Consider the following 6,000-nt stretch of genomic DNA (forward strand, 5'->3'; position numbering starts at 1 on the left):
AGGAACCTCTGGACCTGTGCTTTCATAGCGTCGCTAGTATTAAGGTGCGACCCGAGATCTAAGCCACGTTGGAACTGAAACGGAGGAATCGACAGAGAGGCTACAGAATTACATCGCATCCATTTGGTTTTCTTTAAATCACTGACGAGCAGGAAAATGTAAACGGGGAAGGTGAGTGGGGAAGTGAGGCAGTTGCAGCTCTGGAGAAAGTCCTTCTTTGTGATTCACTCAGCAACCAGAGACGTGACGGTGACTCAGGCGTGAGAGCTCATCACATCATGAACAAACAGCAATCAAGGGCAGTTAGCACCTCTTCCGGAGTGGGGGTGGGGTGAGGAAATTACCTTTTGTCTTCTGTTACTATGTTCAGAAACTGCCTTTTGGATTGAGGTGAACAGAAACTGCATTTCTAAAAAGCACCATGGAACTTGTTAAAATGTATTGAGTCGCTTTTTCTCATCGATTCCCACACAGGTTTCCAACTCAGTTGGTATCCATGAGGCTCATGTCCAGGTGTGATAATCTCTGCAGCAAATTGCACGGTTAAGGTAAAAGGCAAGGAAAGTGGCATCTCGAACCGGCCCCGAGGTCAGACCTTCCTCACAATGTAATCTGTCGTTCTCGGATTGTAATACTACCTCCGGTTTTAGGATGGAACATTCTTTGGGAACCTTATTCTGCAAAACAGACACAGTGCCTGAAACTATGCTGCACGGTATGATTTGGGACACGGCCTGCTCAGCTTTGTGCATTTTCCCTGTAGTCCGGTGTGTTTCATGTTCCGTGTAAACGTGTAAGTTGTCCTGTTTCGAGCAATGGGTGAAATCATTTAGCAAAGCAAGAATCGAAATTTCAGTAATTTCAAGTGGCTCATGGTAATTTGACCCAATCATAACCGATCATATATTCTCACGCACTCACAGATAAATTTGTAGCTGAATCCAGTCTGAGAAGATAGACTCAGTTTACCAGTGATTTTTGTCTGGATTGATGGGCTATCGTTAACTGCTGAGAAATTGATATTGTAGACGGGCACATCCCAGCAGCTGTGCGAGTCGGAGAGGGATCATGGAACCTTTTTCACTTGAGTTTACATCTGTTGTTATGCAGGAAAACAATTGGAAGTGCAAGAAAATGCACTCGCGGGCATAATGCTAGTGTGGCCGAGCGGTCTAAGGCGCTGGATTGAAGCTCCCGTCGCGCCCGAGGGGTGGGTTCGAATCCCACCGCTGCCGTTTCTGCGGAGCTGCTGGTTTAAATGCTGTTTCATTCCCCTGCTGCATTTCTGTTGGAAACAGAAGCAAAATGAGTTTGCTTCCCGGGGAATTTCCTGCGGTGTGGGAAAGTGCCGCATTTTCCAAAGTGTCTGTGCTGTCATGATCGTGTTCGCCTCCCGCGCGGAAAATCGCCAGCGGCTCCACTGTTGCTTTCTGTTCCAGGCAAGTTGAGCTTTTACTGGAACTGAATGGAGACTGTTGTTGCGAAACAGAGTCCTACGGTGACTCGACTCGTCGTTATTTGGTTTTCTGGCCAATGAGAAAATCGTTCCAATGTATTTCGATGTCATATGTTATTGAATTTTTCCCACTTCCTCCTTTTCCGTCCTGGAGTCATCGGAAGGGAAAGGTAATCTAATCGAGACTGTGATTGGTGAAATTCACTTTTTATGGCCCATTCTTATTATGTTCTTTCTTTGTCTCTTTGCAGCATTGTCTGGGCAGTGGTGGTGCATTCAGGCTCCAGTATGTTTGAAAGAGTAGTTTGGAATTGCCCTGTTGTTATTTGTGTGATTACTTTATGGCTCATGCCCCCGGACTGTCTCACATTTAGCATTCATGCTCGCTGTGTCTGAAAATGCATTTGGTTTTCCAGTTTTGTTTGTGTTCCGTGTTAAATGCTTTCTGTTTTGCGATTCTCTCAATACATTACGAATTAACAGGGTTTCTGAGGTAACTTCCAGCTGCAAAAATCCTCAACTGAGAATCTGGGAAACTTTCACGGAGTATGGTCAGTCGGAGCAAAAGTAAGGAAGTCGTTCGTTTCTGCAGTGTTTCACAATGCTACCTTTCCCGGGAGCGGTCGAACAGACTAAATGATTTTGCCACAGACTGCGACGGTCAGCTCCGCAAAAGCGTAATTCTTTAAAGCAGGTGTAAGCAACACAACGTTACCGGGTTACACCGCGTGGAAACAGATACTTCGGTGTATCTCGTCCATGCTCACCACATAGCCAAATTTAAACAAGTCCCATGAAACAACGAGGTAACGGAAACAGAAAGGTGAAAGGTACAATGGCTTCAACTTTCAGTGTTGGATGCCACTGAGCTGCAGCGCCTGCGACCGCGGCTTGTTTCTGTAGTGTAGTGGTCATCACGTTCGCCTTACACGCGAAAGGTCCCCAGTTCGAAACTGGGCAGAAACTGCTTTGCTCTTCAACTGCAGCCTTTGACATCGACAAGAACGGAGCTTTCTTGCTTGCTTTCCCATGTGCAAACCTGCCTTCGCGTTTGCTTGAATAAATCTTCTCTCGTAGTGCAATGCAATGCAATTCCATTTAATTACTGTGCAAAGCATTGTAAAGTTTTTCTCCAACATGGTTCTGATCATACGCCATTCTGTTTGAGAGTGTAGTTACCCCCTTCTGATCCTTCCACGAAAAGCATTACCGCATTCGCATTCCTTGCGCAGGCGGCCCGGTTCAAAGACAGGGAAGAAGCTGATGTGCTGGTGTCACAGTGCACCACGGATTCCTCAACTAGTCTGTCTGTCAAATGTATCCCAAAGTCGTCTCTGAAAGACCTCATTTGGAAGGTGTCTGTCGTTATTCAACGTGCGAGAATTGGCACCAGAGGTCCTGAATCATGTTTTGGAGCAGTTCACACGTTAGTGGCTCATTCAATCAGCAACAGCAATGAAAGAAATTACACTCTCAGAGGAACCTCTGGACCTGTGCTTTCATAGCGTCGCTAGTATTAAGGTGCGACCCGAGATCTAAGCCACGTTGGAACTGAAACGGAGGAATCGACAGAGAGGCTACAGAATTACATCGCATCCATTTGGTTTTCTTTAAATCACTGACGAGCTGGAAAATGTAAACGGGGAAGGCGAGTGGGGAAGTGAGGCAGTTGCAGCTCTGGAGAAAGTCCTTCTTTGTGATTCACTCAGCAACCAGAGACGTGACGGTGACTCAGGCGTGAGAGCTCATCACATCATGAACAAACAGCAATCAAGGGCAGTTAGCACCTCTTCCGGAGTGGGGGTGGGGTGAGGAAATTACCTTTTGTCTTCTGTTACTATGTTCAGAAACTGCCTTTTGGATTGAGGTGAACAGAAACTGCATTTCTAAAAAGCACCATGGAACTTGTTAAAATGTATTGAGTCGCTTTTTCTCATCGATTCCCACACAGGTTTCCAACTCAGTTGGTATCCATGAGGCTCATGTCCAGGTGTGATAATCTCTGCAGCAAATTGCACGGTTAAGGTAAAAGGCAAGGAAAGTGGCATCTCGAACCGGCCCCGAGGTCAGACCTTCCTCACAATGTAATCTGTCGTTCTCGGATTGTAATACTACCTCCGGTTTTAGGATGGAACATTCTTTGGGAACCTTATTCTGCAAAACAGACACAGTGCCTGAAACTATGCTGCACGGTATGATTTGGGACACGGCCTGCTCAGCTTTGTGCATTTTCCCTGTAGACCGGTGTGTTTCATGTTCCGTGTAAACGTGTAAGTTGTCCTGTTTCGAGCAATGGGTGAAATCATTTAGCAAAGTAAGAATCGAAATTTCAGTAATGTCAAGTAGCTCATGGTAATTTGACCCAATCATAACCGATCATATATTCTCACGCACTCACAGATAAATTTGTAGCTGAATCCAGTCTGAGAAGATAGACTCAGCTTACCAGTGATTTTTGTCTGGATTGATGGGCTATCGTTAACTGCTGAGAAATTGATATTGTAGACGGGCACATCCCAGCAGCTGTGCGAGTCGGAGAGGGATCATGGAACCTTTTTCACTTGAGTTTACATCTGTTGTTATGCAGGAACACAATTGGAAGTGCAAGAAAATGGACTCGCGGGCGTGTTGCTAATGTGGCCGAGCGGTCTAAGGCGCTGGATTAAGGCTCCCGTCGCGCCCGAGGGGTGGGTTCGAATCCCACCGCTGCCGTTTCGGCGGAGCTGCCGGTTTAAATGCTGTTTCATTCCCCTGCTGCATTTCTGTTTAAAACAGAAGAAAAATGATTTTGCTTCCCGGGGAATTGACTGCGGTGTGGGAAAGTGCCGAATTTTCCAAAGTGTCTGTGCTGTCATGATCGTGTTCGCCTCCCGCGCGGAAAATCGCCAGCGGCTCCACTGTTGCTTTCTGTTCCAGCCAAGTTGAGCTTTTCCTGGAACCGAATGGAGACTGTTATTTCATCGTTGTTGCAAAACAGACTCCCCCGGTGACTCGACTCGTCGTTATTTGGTTTTCTGGCCAATGAGAAAATCGTTGCAATGTATTTCGATGTCATATGTTATTAAATTTCTCCCACTTCCTTCATTTCCGTCCTGGAGTCATCGGAAGTGAAAGGTAATCTAATCGAGACTGTGATTGGTGAAATTCACTTTTTATGGCCCATTCTTATTATGTTCTTTCTTTGTCTCTTTGCAGCATTGTGTGGGAAGTGGTGGTGCACTCAGGCTCCAGTCTGTTTGAAAGAGTAGTTTGGAATTGCCCTGTTGTTATTTATGTGATTACTTTATGGCTCATGCCCCCGGACTGTCTCACATTTAGCATTCATGCTCGCTGTGTCTGAAAATGCATTTGGTTTTTCAGTTTTGTTTGTGTTCCGTGTTAAATGCTTTCTGTTTTGCGATTCGCTCAATACATTACGAATTAACAGGGTTTCTGAGGTAACTTCCAGCTACAAAAATCCTCAACTGAGAATCTGGGAAACTTTCACGGAGTATGGTCAGTCGGAGCAAAAGTTAGGAAGTCGTTCGTTTCTGCAGTGTTTCACAATGCTACCTTTCCCGGGAGCGGTCGAACAGACTAAATGATTTTGCCACAGACTGCGACGGTCAGCTCCGCAAAAGCGTAATTCTTTAAAGCAGGTGTAAGCAACACAACGTTACCGGGTTACACCGCGTGGAAACAGATACTTCGGTGTATCTCGTCCATGCTCACCACATAGCCAAATTTAAACAAGTCCCATGAAACAACGAGTTAACGGAAACAGAAAGGTGAAAGGTACAATGGCTTCAACTTTCAGTGTTGGATGCCACTGAGCTGCAGCGCCTGCGACCGCGGCTTGTTTCTGTAGTGTAGTGGTCATCACGTTCGCCTTACACGCGAAAGGTCCCCAGTTCGAAACTGGGCAGAAACTGCTTTGCTCTTCAACTGCAGCCTTTGACATCGACAAGAACGGAGCTTTCTTGCTTGCTTTCCCATGTGCAAACCTGCCTTCGCGTTTGCTTGAATAAATCTTCTCTCGTAGTGCAATGCAATGCAATTCCATTTAATTACTGTGCAAAGCATTGTAAAGTTTTTCTCCAACATGGTTCTGATCATACGCCATTCTGTTTGAGAGTGTAGTTACCCCCTTCTGATCCTTCCACGAAAAGCATTACCGCATTCGCATTCCTTGCGCAGGCGGCCCGGTTCAAAGACAGGGAAGAAGCTGATGTGCTGGTGTCACAGTGCACCACGGATTCCTCAACTAGTCTGTCTGTCAAATGTATCCCAAAGTCGTCTCTGAAAGACCTCATTTGGAAGGTGTCTGTCGTTATTCAACGTGCGAGAATTGGCACCAGAGGTCCTGAATCATGTTTTGGAGCAGTTCACACGTTAGTGGCTCATTCAATCAGCAACAGCAATGAAAGAAATTACACTCTCAGAGGAACCTCTGGACCTGTGCTTTCATAGCGTCGCTAGTATTAAGGTACGACCCGAGATCTAAGCCACGTTGGAACTGAAACGGAGGAATCGACAGAGAGGCTACAGAATGACATCGCATCCAT

At 46.1% G+C, this 6,000-nt stretch overlaps 2 non-coding genes across 2 annotated transcripts; both read left to right on the forward strand.

Moving 5' to 3' along the window:
- The first annotated feature begins 2,349 nt into the window (after positions 1 to 2,349).
- On the forward strand, positions 2,350 to 2,422 carry trnav-uac (transfer RNA valine (anticodon UAC)). Its single transcript has one exon. It is a non-coding gene; the product is annotated as a tRNA-Val (tRNA).
- Positions 2,423 to 5,293: 2,871 nt separating this feature from the next.
- trnav-uac (transfer RNA valine (anticodon UAC)) lies at positions 5,294 to 5,366 on the forward strand. The gene has a single exon. It is a non-coding gene; the product is annotated as a tRNA-Val (tRNA).
- Positions 5,367 to 6,000: the final 634 nt, after the last annotated feature.

This window comes from Chiloscyllium punctatum, chromosome 18 (assembly GCF_047496795.1).
Source record: "Chiloscyllium punctatum isolate Juve2018m chromosome 18, sChiPun1.3, whole genome shotgun sequence".
Classification (NCBI taxonomy): Eukaryota; Metazoa; Chordata; class Chondrichthyes; order Orectolobiformes; family Hemiscylliidae; genus Chiloscyllium; species Chiloscyllium punctatum.